The sequence below is a fragment of the Mixophyes fleayi genome, chromosome 3, assembly GCF_038048845.1.
Source record: "Mixophyes fleayi isolate aMixFle1 chromosome 3, aMixFle1.hap1, whole genome shotgun sequence".
Lineage (NCBI taxonomy): Eukaryota > Metazoa > Chordata > Amphibia > Anura > Limnodynastidae > Mixophyes > Mixophyes fleayi.
Genome location: NC_134404.1, coordinates 165,421,466 through 165,438,537, shown reverse-complemented (window position 1 = coordinate 165,438,537; position 17,072 = coordinate 165,421,466). Strand labels below are relative to the sequence as shown.

General features: G+C 39.2%; 1 protein-coding gene across 1 annotated transcript in view; it reads right to left on the bottom strand.

Moving 5' to 3' along the window:
- Positions 1 to 14,173, bottom strand: part of MRAP2 (melanocortin 2 receptor accessory protein 2) — a 122,337-nt gene extending 108,164 nt beyond the window's left edge. Inside the window, exon 1 of the mRNA XM_075202717.1 lies at positions 14,100 to 14,173. The gene's annotated coding sequence lies outside the window, so the exon portion shown is untranslated. The remainder of the gene's footprint in view (positions 1 to 14,099) is intronic.
- Between the last annotated feature and the right edge of the window lie 2,899 nt (positions 14,174 to 17,072).

Below are 17,072 nucleotides of genomic sequence, written 5' to 3'. Positions count from 1 at the left end.
ACTAATAACTATAGTGTGAGGTGTTCAGAATACACTGTAAATTAGTGGAAATGCTTGTTATTGAATGTTATTTAGGTGAATAATAGCGTAGGAGTGAAAATAAGCCCAAAAATTTGATTTTTTTTAACTTTTTATGCTTTTTTTCAAAAAAAATCCGAATCCAAAACCTTAAATCCGAACCAAAACCTTAAATCCAAACCAAAACCTTTCGGCAAGTGTTTTGCAAAACAAATCCGAACCCAAAACATCACGGAAATTCGAATCTAAAACACAAAACACGAGACACCAAAAGTCGCTGGTGCACATCCCTAGTTTTCTGCATGATTCACTGTAAACTCTAGAGATTGCAAATCCCAGTGAGACCAGCAGTTTTTGAGATAAGTCAGGGCAGGTGGGTGAGCTGTGCTTAGACAGATGTGGGCCACAGCCATTTGGAAGGGGCCTCAAAGCACTTCTATGCGGTGCACAGTAACAGGTCCGAGCAATGGGGGAAGCCGGGGGGAGAAGAATAGAGGGCAAACAGAGTGAAGGGTGGGGATGAACAGGTACAAAGCTAGAGGCTGTGCTGCTTGTGTAAATGCCCATGTGCTGCTTCTCTAAGACAATAGGCATTGTGGCCCAGCCTACAGATATGATGGCCCAAATAACTGAATTTGGGAGCGGCCCAGCCCACCCCTGATCCCAAGAGGCCTCTTCAACCTTTCCGCTATAAAATGTCCCTAATATGGGAGATCCTCCTCTAGGCCAAGATAGTATTACCCCAGCAGAGGAAATATCATTAACATTGATGCCAATGATCAGCAAAAAGCTATCAGCGGGTGCTGACAGAAGGTTAGGAGGACCCTTGCTGCAGCCAAGAAGCCACAGGTAAGCCAAAGTACCAGCACCCGAGCGACGCTGAGCAGTAGTATCCAAAGGTAAATCCCTTGGGTGCATGACAAGAAGATAACCTTTTGTTCTTTAAAAAAAAACAGTAGAGGCCTAGACAAAGGATGTACAACAACTCAATAATCTAGAAAATAAAAATCATAAGAATAACTTACATTTCATAGGCATACCAGAGAAAATTAAAGGTTCGACTCTGTTTAGTAATCTGAGCCTCAATTTAAACCCAGTTTTGGCTCTACAAGCTGAAATAGGCACCCCAGAAATAGAGAAGTTACACTGTATGGGACAGGAGAGTGAGGAAAACACAAACAGGCTACACCATGTTAATACAAATTTCAGGGTTAAGGAAAAAGTCATAGTTCCATATAGGAGGATGAAACAAATAACTGCTAAGAATAGAAGCTTAATTTTCCAGGATTATTCTATGACAGTAACTCAAAAATGGAAAGAATGTACATTTTTTTACAATTGAAAATACCTAGTAATTAAGTGAATATGATAAACGATTCTCGTTCTATCCGAAAAAGCTTAAGGTCATTGACAATGGCCAGTTTTATATCTTGGAGAATCCCACCAAAAGTTAATTGCCATTTTCTTACTGCTTGGGGTCACCAGCTGCCCAAACCAGATCACTGACCACAAGATAGGGGCTGTTATTTAAGTATTGCAACATGTCCTAGTTAGAATACTCCCCCTATAGTTATAGATGAATATCTCGTTCATTAGTGTACTGTTCTACTTTATAAATTACCCTCCCTAAATTGATAAAATTGTTATTATTCAAGAGATTTACAGTGGACTCTAAATTGATATTCAGAGCTCATCCCATTTGTTTTTTTAAGGGGAAAAAAAGAAAATGGATTGTAGCATGTTTGCCTAATGATTTTTTATTTTCAGTGCGTGCCAATACTACAGAATGTGACTATTACCTATGGGTTGCTGAAGCGCAGGCTGGGGACCACCAAGGAGTTCTTTTATTTATTTTTTAAAGTTTTACTTTTGAGAGGTCAATAGTAAACATCAGTCCAAGATAGTATCCGTAACAATCAAATCAAACAAATTCAAGGACCTATACATTCAGTGTATATCAAACAGAACAAAAACATGATATTGACCAAATTTTATTTGTAGGGAGAGAAGAGAAAGCAAACAGAGAGAAGAGAAGTTGGTCTGAGTGAGAAAAACCAAATAGACTAGGGGGCGGTGTGGCTAAACCGCCAATAGAAGAAAAAGCGGGGCAAAGTGGGAGAAAGGAGAGAAAAAAAAAAAAGAAGGGGAAGGCAAGGGAGGGAAGACGGTAAAGGGTCGAGGAAGGATATCAAGTGGAGTGTTGTAGGGGAGTCAAAATGCAAAAGGAGTTTGAACTTGAAAAAATGACATCCACGGTGCCCAAATTTTGTGAAATGATTTAGAAGTATTATGCAGTATGCATGTCATAAACTCCATTTTGTATGAGTGCCAGACTCTATTGATAATTGCCTGCAGAGTAGGCATGGTGGACTGTTTCCAATTAGTGGCAATTTGACACAGTGCTGCAGAAACCATATGGCGGAACATTTTTGTTTGATGTGTAGTAGCGGAAGGAATTCCAAGTGGGAGAAGGAAAAATCTGGGTGAGTATGGGATGTCAATCTGCAGAATCTGAGACGCGAAGTCCCTTAGCTCTAGCCAGAATGGGGCAAGCTTGGGGCACTGCCACCAGATATGGAGGAAGGACCCTTCCGACGAACAACCTCTCCAACATGAGCTGGATGTGTCCGGAAAGATTTTTTTAATTTGGTTGGGACCAGGTACCATCGGTAAAGAAGCTTATAGGCGTTTTCTTTCAGCCTCACACAGATTGAGCTAGAGGCCGTGTTAGACTTTATTTCATCCCAGTCCTCTTTATCCAAGGGGCCTCCCAAATCCTCCTCCCAGGCTCGCTCATGGGAATCTTGGATGTCTAAGTTGGGGACTTTCAGTTCCCAGTATAATCGAGATATAAGGCCATTTGTAGAGGATCGCCAGAGAAAAAGTGACTCGAATGAGGTCAACGGCCTGATTCTTAAAGTTGATTTAGTGGTGGAGTGAAAATGTCTTAGTTGTAGGTATTGAAAAAAGAAGGTGTTGGGAATGTTAAATTTGGTTTTTATGTCTGCGAATGAGGGAAAAGAAGCGTCTTTAGTGATATCATTAAGATAATAAACATCATTCCTTTTACAAAATTCAAAGGATGAAGCTATACAACCTGGTGGAAAATCTGGGTTGTCAAAGAGAGGGATGTTTGGACTAGGAGCCGGGGCGAGATTAAACTTTGTGTTTGCTCGGTCCCAGATTGCAAGCGAATGCGATACAATTGGGTGATAAATAACGGACAGAGGACGTTTAGTGCGAGCGAGCCACAGGAGAGAGGAGACGGAGGAAATACCCAGGCTCTCAGCTTCAATCAAGACCCAGACTCTGGAGGAGCCTGAGGAATTCCACAAAATACATTGGGCAAGTTGCGCTGCCAGAAAATAGTTTCTAAAGTTGGGGACTCCCCAAGCCACCATCCCGTGTCGATCTTTGTAGAACAAGAAGGTGGACTCTTGGGCGTTTCCTACCCCAAAAAAATTGTGAAGTGTAGTGTTGTAAGAATTTGAATACATATGGGGGGATGCGTATGGGAAGGGCTTGAAAAAGATATAGTAACCTGGGTAAAATGTTAATTTTGACTGAATTGATACGTCCAATCCAGGAAATGAGATTGTTACTCCAGGTTTCGAAGTCAGATTTGATTTGGGATAATAGTTTTGGGTATTTAGCTTGGAAAAGCTGATTATATTGTTTAGTTATATGAATAAAGTATTTTATCTTTTTTTGGTGCCATTTAAAGGGGAATTTTTGAGTAAGAGAAGATCTCATACTATCTGTGAGATAGAAATCAAGGGTTTCTGTTTTTTGTGGATTGATTTTGTATCCCGAAATGTAACTGTAGGTTTTGATGTCTGCGAGAAGGGGAGGGAGAGAAATAGTGGGATCCGAGAGAGTCAAAAGCACGTCGTCGGCCTATAATGATATTTTGTGTTCGGATTTCCCTGTTTTAACTCCATGTATCGCCACATTAGATCGGATCTTTGCCGCTAATGGTTCAATTAACAGGGCAAAGATTAAAGGAGAGAGTGGGCATCCCTGCCGCGTCCCATTATAAATTGAAAATGGGGGGGAAGCGACTCCGTTGGCCACTACCGTTGCTCTAGGGGACTGATACAAAGCTAATAGGCCGTCTAAAAACTGACCAGAAAAACCCATCGACCTCAGAACCCTAGACATAAAGGTCCAAGAGATGTGATCAAACGCTTTTTCTGCCTCAAGTGCCATTATTAGTGATGGTGATTTACCAGAATGAATAGAATGTATGAGGTCAATAGCCCGTCTGGTGTTATCTATAGCTTGTCGGCCTGGTATAAATCCAACCTGATCTGGGTGGATCAGGGAGGGAAGAAGGGTGTTCAAGCGGGTAGCTAAAATTTTGGCATATATTTTAAGGTCCACGTTTAATAAAGAGATAGGTCTATAACTGGAACAGGAGGTAGGATCCTTATCTGGTTTTGGTATAACAACGATAGTGGCCAAGGTCATCGCCTCGTTAAAAGGTGAACCTTTTAAGATGTTAAAAAAGTCTGTCATATGTGGGGCAAGGTCTCTAGCAAATTTTTTATAATATTGCGCTGTGAATCCGTCCGGGCCAGGAGCCGATGACGATTTCATTGCTTTTATTGCTGAGATCTTTTCTATTTGGGTGATGTCCGCATTCAAGAAAGTGGCATCAGCGTCCGAAAGATGTGGTAGAGTGAGTGATGATAGAAAAGATGTAATTTCTGAGTCAAGAGATTCAACAGAGGATGAAGTCTCGGGGAGATTGTATAGTGCTTTGTAATAGTCATGAAATTCTTGAGCAATTTGCTCCGGGTCATACATAGGCTGCGAGTTAGGAGACTTTTTAAGTTTTGAAATCTGTCCTCGAGATTTTTTCTGCCGAAGTTTGTTGGCGAGCATTGAGTCAGCTTTGTCAGCCTTTTCGTAATATTGTTGATTTAGCTTTTTGAGAGTGTTAGCTGCTCTACGAGAGAGAATTGCATTTAGCTGGCCTCTTACTGCAGAAATTTGTGTGTGTAATGTCGAGGAAGGATGAGCTTTGTGCTGGGCAAGGAGGGAGGTTAACTTGGTCTCAAGGGAAATAATTTCTTGGGATGCTAATTTTCTGGCTGTGGAGGATTTGCTAATAAGTCTACCTCGAATGGTAGCCTTATGGGCTTCCCATAAAATGCCCGGGGTGATATCCTCTGAAGTGTTTAGGTCAAAATATTCTTTGATTGCATCTTTAATTTCTTGTTGGGCCGATTGTACGAACAAAAGGGAGTCGTCAAGGCGCCAACGCCGCGAACGCGGGGCTAACTTTATTAAATCAAGAGTAATGGAAACTTCGGCGTGGTCTATCCAGGTAAGCGGGGAGATTCCTGCATCTAATATTGTTTGAGTGAGGGAATGAGAGACAAAGATCATGTCTATACGGGAGTAACTACCGTGTGGGGCAGAGTAATGTGTGAAGTCTTTGGCATCAGCGTTTTTCAAGCGCCAGGTGTCATGTAGCTCTAAATTGCGTATGCCAGCTGATAAGGACTGAGAGTCTTTCAAAGAAGAGGAGGGAGATTTTTGGCTAGAAGCTCCAGAGGACCTATCTAATATTGGATTTAAAATAGTATTAAAATCTCCAGCCAGAATTATATGACCCTGTGCAAGGCGCCCAATACGATTAAACACATCTGAGAAAAAGGAGCTTTGACCCTGATTTGGTACATAGAGAGAGATAAGTGTGACTTGCTCAGAACGTAGTGTGCCTATCAGAATCAAGTAGCGGCCCTCTGGGTCAGAGTTTGACTTGGTTAGGAGGAAGGGAACTCTGTTGTGTATTAGAATAGCTACCCCACGTTTTTTGCAATCCGCAGAGGCGAAAAACGTTTGAGTATAGAGCTTACTTTGGAGACGAGTGTGCTGTCACGTAAGATGGGTCTCCTGAAGGAAGACTATATCGGCTCTCTCTCTCCTGCAGGCTCCCAAGACCACCGCACGCTTAGTAGGTGAATTCAGGCCATTGACATTAACCGAGAGCACCTTGAGCGCCATGAGTGTTATAGATAGTTTGAATCCTATATAATATCAGCAAGAGAAAACATTTTACATGAACAATTTGAGAGCAGAAAAAGTCATCCGTCCACTTGGTATTTCGGGAGAGGGGGGGGGGGAGCAGGGAAGGAAGCCACAGATAAGAGGGAGAGAAGAGGAAAGGTGAGCAGAAGGCCTAAATAGGCCGTAACCCTCAGAGAGGAGAGCCCCTAATAGGGCTATCAAAGAAATAAAACAATAAAAAAAATACATTGCAAAACTAGTAAGGGTGCTTGTGGGGGGTGTTGGATTTAGTGAGGTATTGGTTGGCCGTACGAGGGGCCGTTCGAGTCTGTCCAGCTCCAATGGCTGGCATAGCTAGTACATTGTTGAAATGGGTAGTTGACCAGAGGGGGGGGGGGGGGGATGGTGATAAAATTAAAATGGAGGAATCCAAGGAGTTCTTTTTGGTGAAGGTCATAACTCTTTCACTAGGATTAGGCAGAACTTTGTTTTTGAACCTGCAAAATACGAGTGACTCATCCTGCTGAAGTGGTAGTTTAGCCACATAGCACACAAAACGTTTAGCGCTGGGAAACTTGACTAGGTAAGTGCTCACTGTAAATAGAATATCGTATGGCAACACATAAGTGTACAAACAAGATTTATTAAAACAAATGATCACACCGTGCAATCACGCAGTTATGCACAGTTATGTACTTTGATCTGTAAAAATAATAATAGGATCACATGGACATAGTCTAATATCCTACTACAAGGACAATGATAAACTGTTTATCACAAGGTAACTGTATCCCTAATAAGAGGGACTTGGACCTTGCACAGACCGAAGTAGTATCAATGAAAAGGACACACTCTTAAAATTGTTGAATTCCCTAAACGTCATAAGAACTGAATGCAAAAGTCTGAACGTGGAATAAGGTATTTTACAGGTCTTACCGCGTCCCGGAGCTTCTTGCAAGAGTCGTAAGGGTAATGCTCATCTGATCCAGATCCTATTCACGGAAAGTGGTCAGTGAGCCAGATGGTCGTTTCGTAGTGGCTAATTCCAAGTATTTGACGCGTTTCATCCTACACCAATTAGGACTTTCTCAAAGCTTTGAGAAAGTCCTAATTGGTGTAGGACGAAACGCGTCAGAAAGTTGTATAATCAACTACTTTCAGAGAACACAGCACTGTGTAAGAAGAGTGAGTTTCCTAAGCTCGCGGCTTTTCCATTTGTCCGATATTGTTCGATATTTGTCCAATATTGTTCGATATTAACTGTTCCCCTTGAATTCAGTATGCGGACAGGACAAATGGAAAAGCCGCGAGCTTAGGAAACTCACTCTTCTTACACAGTGCTGTGTTCTCTGAAAGTAGTTGATTATACAACTTGCTGACGCGTTTCGTCCTACACCAATTAGGACTTTCTCAAAACTTTGAGAAAGTCCTAATTGGTGTAGGATGAAACGCGTCAAATACTTGGAATTAGCCACTACGAAACAACCATCTGGCTCACTGACCACTTCCCGTGAATAGGATCTGGATCAGATGAGCATTACCCTTACGACTCTTGCAAGAAGCTCCGGGACGTGGTAAGACCTGTAAAATACCTTATCCACATTCAGACTTTTGAAGAGTGTTTCAAATATTCAAACATTTACATATCCGAAGGAACAGGCACGGTCTCCAAAAATATATATAGGAGGAAACCGCATAATACAATATATGACTGATTTTCAGAGTATATGCATATACCTCTCTTGGATATATATATATATATATATATATATATATTTTCCAACCTAGGATTTAGGAACAATACCGATAACCATACGTTTGGACTCTTTTTGCGATATACATTTTATTTTGTTTTTATATTTTTTGAATCATGCATGCATTCAGTTCTTCTGACCTTTAGGGAATTCAACAATTTTAAGAGTGTGTCCTTTTCATTGATACTACTTCGGTCTGTGCAAGGTCCGAGTCCCTCTTATTAGGGATACAGTTACCTTGTGATAAACAGTTTATCATTGTCCTTGTAGTAGGATATTAGACTATGTCCATGTGATCCTATTATTATTTTTATAGATCAAAGTACATCATTGTGCATAACTGCGTGATTGCACGGTGTGATCATTTGTTTTAATAAATCTTGTTTGTACACTCATGTGTTGCCATACAATATTCTATTTACAGTGAGCACTTGCCTAGTCAAGTTTCCCAGCGCTAAACGTTTTGTGTGCTGTATTTCTTGTAACGGTCTGGTGTACCGGTGTTTGAGCTGCAGGGGAACTAAAGGAGGTTTTCAACTTTAGAAATTGGATCTATCATCTGCTTAGCGCCAGGGCGGTTCCCGCAAGGGGACTAATTCACCAGTTTAGCCACATAGTCTTCTAATAACATCTCTGAGTCAATGTCTCGTGCCCAGTATATCACACTTTGTGAAATGTAGGGAACTGAAATAATCCGGTCAAGAGAAATAAGTTACATCATATCTTAAGAAAATTGTATATCTTCAAGAGACACAATGGAAGGCTGGAGTCAACTCCACTCTCAAAGACAGGTGCATTGGGGATTGTAGCTCAGCTTGGCACCAAAATAAATCCCAAGCGGTGGCAATTGAAGAAGTCAAAACACCTACAATATACTACATAGAAAATGTATTAATATTAATTTAACTATTAAATGTATGATACCATATTCGCTACTAAATTTCTGACACCATATTCACTTTATTCATACTTGCCCACTCTCCCGGAATGTCCGTAAGACTCCTGAATTCTGGATAGGTCTTCTGCACTCCCGGGAGAGCAGGCCATTCTCCCACATCCTGCCCACTTCCTAGTGAACTGGGCAGGATGGGAGCCGCCATGACACAATTCGCTGTGAATCTTCATCCCACCCCCTTCTGTCCTCATACTTCACCTCCCCATCAGGATGTCCATTGGGGTAGGTGTAAGAAGTTGTCAAGAATGACTTTATTAAATATTTTTGATCCCAAAATGGGCTCACAAGAGTTCTTTCAACAAATCTTTCAACTATTAATGCAGAGATACCAAAATCTCATAATAGTCAACAATACTAGACTTCCAACAAGGTATTATATAAGCAGGTCTCAATTTAAATATATAGCCACTTATCTCTATTAATAAAGAAAAAACATAAAAAGGAAAATCATTGACATTGCCAATAACCATTTTTTTTTAATCTAACTATAATGGAATAATACTCATAGTGGAATTAGTATTATAAACATCAGCTAATTTATTATGCAACTGATTGGAGGAAAAAAGACTTTCTACATGTGCAGGTGAACTGTTGCTAGTGTGCAGCAATGTAGAGAAGCAAACTTCAAAAAAAAAAATTGCCCATGCACACCATCGTCCCGTTTGGAGAAGAAAATGAACTGCATAAAAAGAAAAGCACCTCATAACTAGGAAATATCCAAAAAACTTATTATAAAGCCAGACGAAATAACAAAAGAATTTCGGAAACATTACTCCACTTTGTATGCAGTGATGTCTCCAAACCCTCCATTAAATGAGAAACTATTGGAGGAAGTAATCGTTTTCCAAATTGACAGTTGAACAGAGGGAAATGCTTGAAGCGGGCATAACCACTCAGCAGCAATCACTAGTATGCGACTTAACACGTCCCCGAGACCAGATGGTTTCAGTTCCAAAGATTACAAAAGTTTACAATCAGAAATAGTCTCTATAGCGCTTGAACTTTATCAAAATATTCACAGATCAAGATCGCGCACTCCAAAAATTAATGTTGTATGTACTACTTGAATACCAAAGCCAGGTACAGATCCTAAATTGATGATATTTATTGGCCCACTATGCTTCTCTTTCTGATATTAAGATTTTAGCTAAAATTATGGCTAGCAGACTTCAATATATCTCTCCCTCATTACTAATGGACAACCAGTAAGGCTGTGTTGGAGGTCGTCACTCAGTGAAATGCATTCATGTAATAAAATAGCATCATCGTCATTACATCCCACAACTACTGGCAGGATCCTCAGTGTAGACGCTGATGAGATTCTTTTTCCAAACCCCTACCACTCCCCTTTTGATAAATGAACTAGTGGGTGGGAGCTGGAATGAAATGTCAAGGGGCACACACCAAGGGTGTCCTATGTACTGGTTGCTTTTCAATTTGGTTTTGGACAACATGTTGCAAGTCTTACAGGACTGGCCTCTATTATGGGGCATCTGAACTGAGAACAGGATGATTAAAATATCAGCTTTTACTTATTATATGCTCTTGTGCATATCTAATCTAAAAGAGTCGCTTTCTAATGGGGAGAATTTGGAACAGTGTCAGAAATCATGGTTCATTTTGACAAATCAATGGCATTGTTCTTGAAAGAGGGATGTACACATCCACAGTGGGCTAGAGACCTTAGGATCGAATGGGCAAACAAGGCTATTACATATTTAGGCATACAGTTGGCAAAAAACCTAGGCCACAAATACAAGTTGCATGTCACAAAGGCTATACGGGCTATGAGCAAAGATGTGACAGAGTGGCATCATCACTGCCTTTTTTATGGGAAGAACAAACTGTCTTAAAATGATTTTATACCCCAGAATCCTACCCCTTTAAACAATACCAATATTATTGACATACAAAAACATCTCAGGCATAAACTTAATATTTCACTATTTAATTTGAAGACATAGAAAACCCAGGATAGGTCTCATTAGGCTTCAACAAACTAGATCAAAAGGAGAGATAAATATGCCTAACATTGAAGTGTATAATCGAGAATCACACGAGATATCTCAGATCCAAGGGGCTGACACTTCTGCTAACACATTCTTGGAACAGAATGTCTGACCATTAAGGGCCTATTTATGAAGCCCTAAACCATGCAGAAACTGCTTTTTCCGCATGATTTAGGCATTTTTAAGTAAAATTGTAATTTAAGAACAGTCCAACGCAGGAGATATCGGAGATTTCTCTGGCATTAGGCAAATTACCACATTAACCGCAATCCCGATAATACTCAATGGGCACTACGGTCTGGGCAATTTTATCAAGTTACTAAAAATGGGCCTTAAATGAGTCTAATTCATTTCTTGTATTTACACGATCAAGAGCTACCTGCATGAATCCTTGAAAACTGAAAAAGGTTTAGCATATGTTGAAACATAGATACAAGACAAGCTCAACCCTTAGATCTGCATATATCTTCCCCTGTTGGGAAACCCAAATTTTCAAAAAGGGAAAAGGGAGTGGCGGCCTACCTCTTTACCCTTTGGGGTAATGCAGGAATCAAACCTATAGGGCATCTTTTTGAAAAGGTAATTAAGCAACCTTTGACATTCGTGCAAGCACAAGAAGACCATTTGGTCTAGGTTTTCTAATGACCCAACATTATGCAAATGATGTGACAAGGATGTTTTGAAACTTAACTCTTGACACTTTGCTGTTTGGTCAACTTCCAAAGCGTAAGGCGAGCTTGCTCCGTTTTAATTTGCTGTGGTAAGAATTTGATTTTGAGAAACAGAAGTTGTCCATGGATACCTTAGCAGACTCAAGTAGAATTCTCCCAGCAGCAACATATGTTGAGATGCTGTGAAATATTTATAACATTGTATATTTATTCCCATATCACCACTTTAAAACAGGACTGACAGATGATCACTTCTGTCCGAAATGTGTTTGTCCTATGGCAGATCTTACCTACTGCTTGTGGAACTGTCCACCAATTAAACATTTCTGGACAAGTTTAGAGATTCACTAATGACCACCTAGTTAATTATCTTCTTCTATACAGGGTATTTTACCCAGTGGCCCCAAAACATCAAATAGAAGTAAAAAACACTTGCTGGTTGTTTTGGCAAAAGCAAGGGAAAGTGTGCTCCAGATATGTGTCCAGAATGTTTCTCCATCCCTCTTGTTGTTTCAGGAGAAACACTTCTATATATTCTGTATAGATTAGTTGTTACTTCACTGAAATGATCTTTAAAAGACCATTATTGTGTTTAAAGCATTCATTTTATAAGCTTATCTGTTGGCATTAAGTGTCATATACTAAATGATTCAATAAATAAGTGGTTTAAAGAAAAAAATGGCCATTATAGCAGACAACTAATGGAGAAGCAGTGTAGTAAGGTCACAGATCACACTTATATAATTATTTACTCTACCACCAACATTAAAAAGATAAAAAAAAAACATATTCCATTAGAACACATGCATGAATAATGCTGCCAGAGTGAACTCAGGAGGGAGTGTTGTAGTTTAGGAAGGAATAGTAGGGCTGGTATTGAAGTCTATCTTACATTCATTATTGGAAGCTTACTGTCACGGCATCACTACTGTTTCTGAAGCTCAACTTTTGCCAAACAGTGAGGCACAACTGGGTTGTTTTTTTATGTCAACAGGTCAAAAAATAATCATCTCCCCACATCCAGTATATTGAAACCCTTCCAAGCACAGACACAGCCGTGTCTGTATACAGTGTGTGCTTGTCTATAATGCAGCTGATTTCATCTGTCTTGCTCAGGCAGATGCATATACAAATGTCTCTTCATATGATATGATTATATATATATATATATATATATATATATATATATATATATATATATATATATATATAAGGCCTCTCCAAACACTGATTGAAGTTATGGTTATTTGTTTAGAATGACATTCTAGAGAAATAAGTAATTTTTCTGTGATTACTTACAAATATATCTAGCACAAGATTCAGACGCAATGAACCAATGAATACAAGCATTGTATCTATTTTGTGGTAAAATAAATTAAGTGGGCAAAACAGGATCTACTGCACCCAAGTCAACATTCTGCTCCCTACTAGTGCTACCATAGGATGACAACACTGCAAGGGTTAGGTGTCCAGGTACAATATAGATTGAGTCATGATGAATACAGAGACAACCATCAATACTTTCCACTGAGCATTTTATATTGTACAGCTTTACATTGTATATATTGTTTCCCTTTCTAAAATGTTGCAGTGTATGTGTGTACATTGCAGTTACTAATTACTGAATAAATGTATACATTGCATTGAAAGTATTTTTTTAGATTTTTTTCATATAACTAAAAAAAACATTTCTGTCTTGACTACACTAAAATATTACCATGATTTTCACATGCATTTACACTGCTCATTTCCACTAACTCAAATAATTCCTCCCAAGCATACACATTAGCAGTCTTTAATTTATGTGGTATTTTACACACTTGTCCACATGCTGACACTTACATCATGATATTAAAAAAAATACCTAGCCATGTCATTCACTTTCATGAGACACTATAGATAGTAAATAACTTACTGTCTATTGCTGTGTTTTCCACTGTATCATTTTGTACAGTTACACATTTTATAAAGGCTATTAGACTTCTGGTGAAAAAATAGATCACAGTGTGTGCAGTACCCTTATGTCAAAGTGCATATATAGAATTGAGGCCATGAAATTCCTGATGAACGGTGGAGGTGGTATCAGTAAGTATAAAAAATAAGTATGTTATTATTTTCTCGGATTCTCCTTTCCTAGGTAGATATGTGCAGGCATTAGGAAGCCAAAAAAATCAATACAATCCTGTCAATTCTAGTTCAACTTGTTGTTTGCTCACTGCCATAAACCCCTCTGTGGCCAGAAAAATAATGTACTGCTTCACAATTGGATTAATTCTGATAATAAACATATACATAATGTATCCACTTGGAACAAAAATCAATTGTTACCTTTCTCACATCAGTCAGTAAACCTTTGTGTCCCTTCACCTTATGAACTTCAATAATTTGCAATACACACACGTTTCCAATGAAGATAAAACATATATGCTCTTAATTCTATATAGGAAAATCAGAAATTAAACTATAAGCTTGGAAAACCTGTGCAAGCAAAAATATTGCTACATTTTTTTACATTCAGTGCAACATCTCATAAAGTCAGTGTACAAGAACAATTAGTTCAACATCAAGTACTGTACGTTGTAGTAAACTGTTGAAATGACACCTTAGCGTAGCATTTCGAATACACAAAATGAATATGGCTATGTTGATAGATATGTCTATATACTGTACTCACAGTCCGGTGCCTCAATGCTCAGAAGATCTTGCATGTCTTACTGACAATCACAGGTTTCTCTGACTCGAAGAACCATGCTCCACTGGAAACACGCATGCGCGGTGTTAAATGTAGCTACTGATCATAGTGTTCCAAATGGTTAAAACAAGCTATATCGTGATCGCGCTTCGCGCTGATGGGGGCGCTTAAGGAAATGAGACATACGTACTTAGTCATAGGCTTTGCGAACATCTGCAAATGCTGTAATTTTTACTTATTACAATTAGTGCATTTATATTGATGAAATATTTTAGAGGTTATTAAAGATCAAAATTACAATATTTATTTTATTTCCTGTGATTCGAATTTTAAGTGTCTACTGAACAATACGATATGAACACTGGGAGTACTCATATTATGTCTCCATAACTCAACAAGCTGCACTTTTGGTTCTTACAGTCAGTGTTTGAAGACAATATAATGTCTGCGCTCGGTTTATGGTAATGGCGGCACAGGGCAATTTACTGCTGACCGCTATGTAACCCGTGAGAGAATGAGTTGTTGCTACTTTGCTCTGTATTGCTAAAAAATAAAAACCATTTCCTTAGAAACAAAATAGTCACGCAATGTGAAATGCACAAAGCTTGCTACTAGATATAAATTTATTCAATGAAAATACATGTAAATCTCTATATTATTTTTATCAATCACTAGACTACACTAATGACAAGGTACAGAAAGGTAATTTCTTGGACAGATAGCTATTTTCAGCATTGTGTACTAACAAATAAGTGAAGTCCTGCAGTATAAATGTTGAATTAAGGAGAGTGACTGTGTTGTCTGACATAGATTTGCAATTCATATTTAACCTTTAAAGACATTTTCAATTAAGTGCAAAGTGCCGCCAGAACAGACCTGTAGGCACTCTGCATTACTGTAACTTTGCGGATTTCCACCCCCCCATAAGGTTGCAAAGGAAAATCCGTGATATTACGGTGCCATATTAACATAAAAAATGTGCAGCTGTGCGTAGTCGCTATGTCCGTACATTTTTCTAATTTTTGAAAGGGTTAACACTGAGGAAATCATAGATTTCTTTGCCATTAATCTAATAATTGGCCCTTATAGATTGTCCGCATGGACCTCTTTTTAGAAGCAAAGTTACCCCATTTCAAGAGGACGTTACTGGTACTTTTCTATGGGATCCAGCTGAAACATCTCCTGCCTCCATGGATCCATCGTTGGAGAAAGTGCTATGAAGAGGTAAAGAACCTCGCTGAAGAGGCCGGGGTTACAGAGCAGTCCAGGCATAGTAAATTGCAGCAGTACTTCATTATGCACTGTTAGCAGCAGTATATATTGAGGGCTACCAAGACGGGGTCAAGGTAGACAATGAATGTTTCCCAGGACATTGAACCACAACAAATCAGCGGTGAGTAGAGATTTCTACTCGTTGGTCTTCCTATTCTAGGTCACCTCATGTCTGACTGAGGCATCTGACACGCAAATTTGTGAGTCTCAAGTATAATATGGGCCAAGGATTAAAAAGTACATTAAACTGCAAGAAACTGGTGATGAATACAAAGATCTCAATCCAGTAGCACCCCGTTTCCTCACAACCCACTACAAGGACAACCCACAGAACGGGACGTCCACTACAAGGACAGCCCACACAAACTAGATAAGAGTCTCTATTTAGACTCAACAGAATACTGTCAATATGGGAAATATAGATAGTAAACAGATAAATGACAGCAGCTCCCCAATAGACATGATGTGCAAAGATTTTAGGAAATGGGGGAGTAAAAGGTTTGCCGGAATTTTTCAAGAAAGCGGGGCTAGCCAAAGAAGGAATTGATATGTGTGGATGGAGAAACAAGCTGGTAATGTGACAAGAACAAAATGTGTATTGAGATCGAACCCCAAGAGATTGTTTGAGGTGGCACTGGAAAGTTAAGAAATCTGGAAAGTTGCAATATATGTGGATATGCTAAATGCATTAGAAGCTGAATGATAAATGATGAATCAACTGTTCAAAAACTGATCCAAATGATACGTGTGAGATGTAGAGAATTTGTGTAAAAGACTTTAGTGTGAAATATATCGGAGAAGGAGTCTGTTTTTATTATGCTGCTTAGTATTTAGTGTAATGCTGGGACTTGTAGTTTCACAGCAGTAGGAAGATATCAGTTAATTTTTCTTCCTCTATAAGTGAGATTTTGTCTCTGTCTTACTGCGTGTAAGGGAGATCTGTGATAAGTTGATAAAAAACAATCACGCTGTTTGTTCTCTGTCTCAGTGCTCATGATAAAACACTGACCTCCAGCTGGCTGGAGTCCAACAAGCCGTTTCTGTATTTGAACAAAATAATTTTGCCTGTGAATTTGAGAAAAATAGCTTTCTCTTTAAGTTAAAAGAGAAAGGTGGGAGTGAGCTTTTATATGCAGATATTACAAGCAGTTTTGATCTGTGTGAACATGGAGCTGATGAATGTTCTCAGAAATGGGGGGGTTTGTTATGTCCATAAATAAATGTTACGAGATAAAATGCTGTCTGTGAGCGAGACTTGTTTAAGTGAATATTTTTGTACTTTTGACACGGAAATCACAGAATCTGAAAATATGTGTGAATATTTGGCGATGGGAGATTCTGTTGAGAAAATGCTGAGTGATTTCCAGACACAATGCAAGGTGTCTAACAAGAGTACTCTGATTTACAAGAGGAGCAGTGTTGCTTTCAAAATGGCTGAATCCCTGGAACCTTTTGAGAGGACTGTTTGTCATGAAATGATTGAAAACCAGGAAGACACATCAGAGTCATTCAAGGGGGCTGTACTAGGTGATGATGAGAAAGGAGTGGCTTTGAACAATCGATCAGGTCACATCACTTGACATTCCCTGTTTGTCAGATTAGGGACTGCCCATTTGAGGAAATCATATTTTCATAACATGGAACGCATTGTGTCACAGTTAAGCTGCACAGAGAAACACGTAA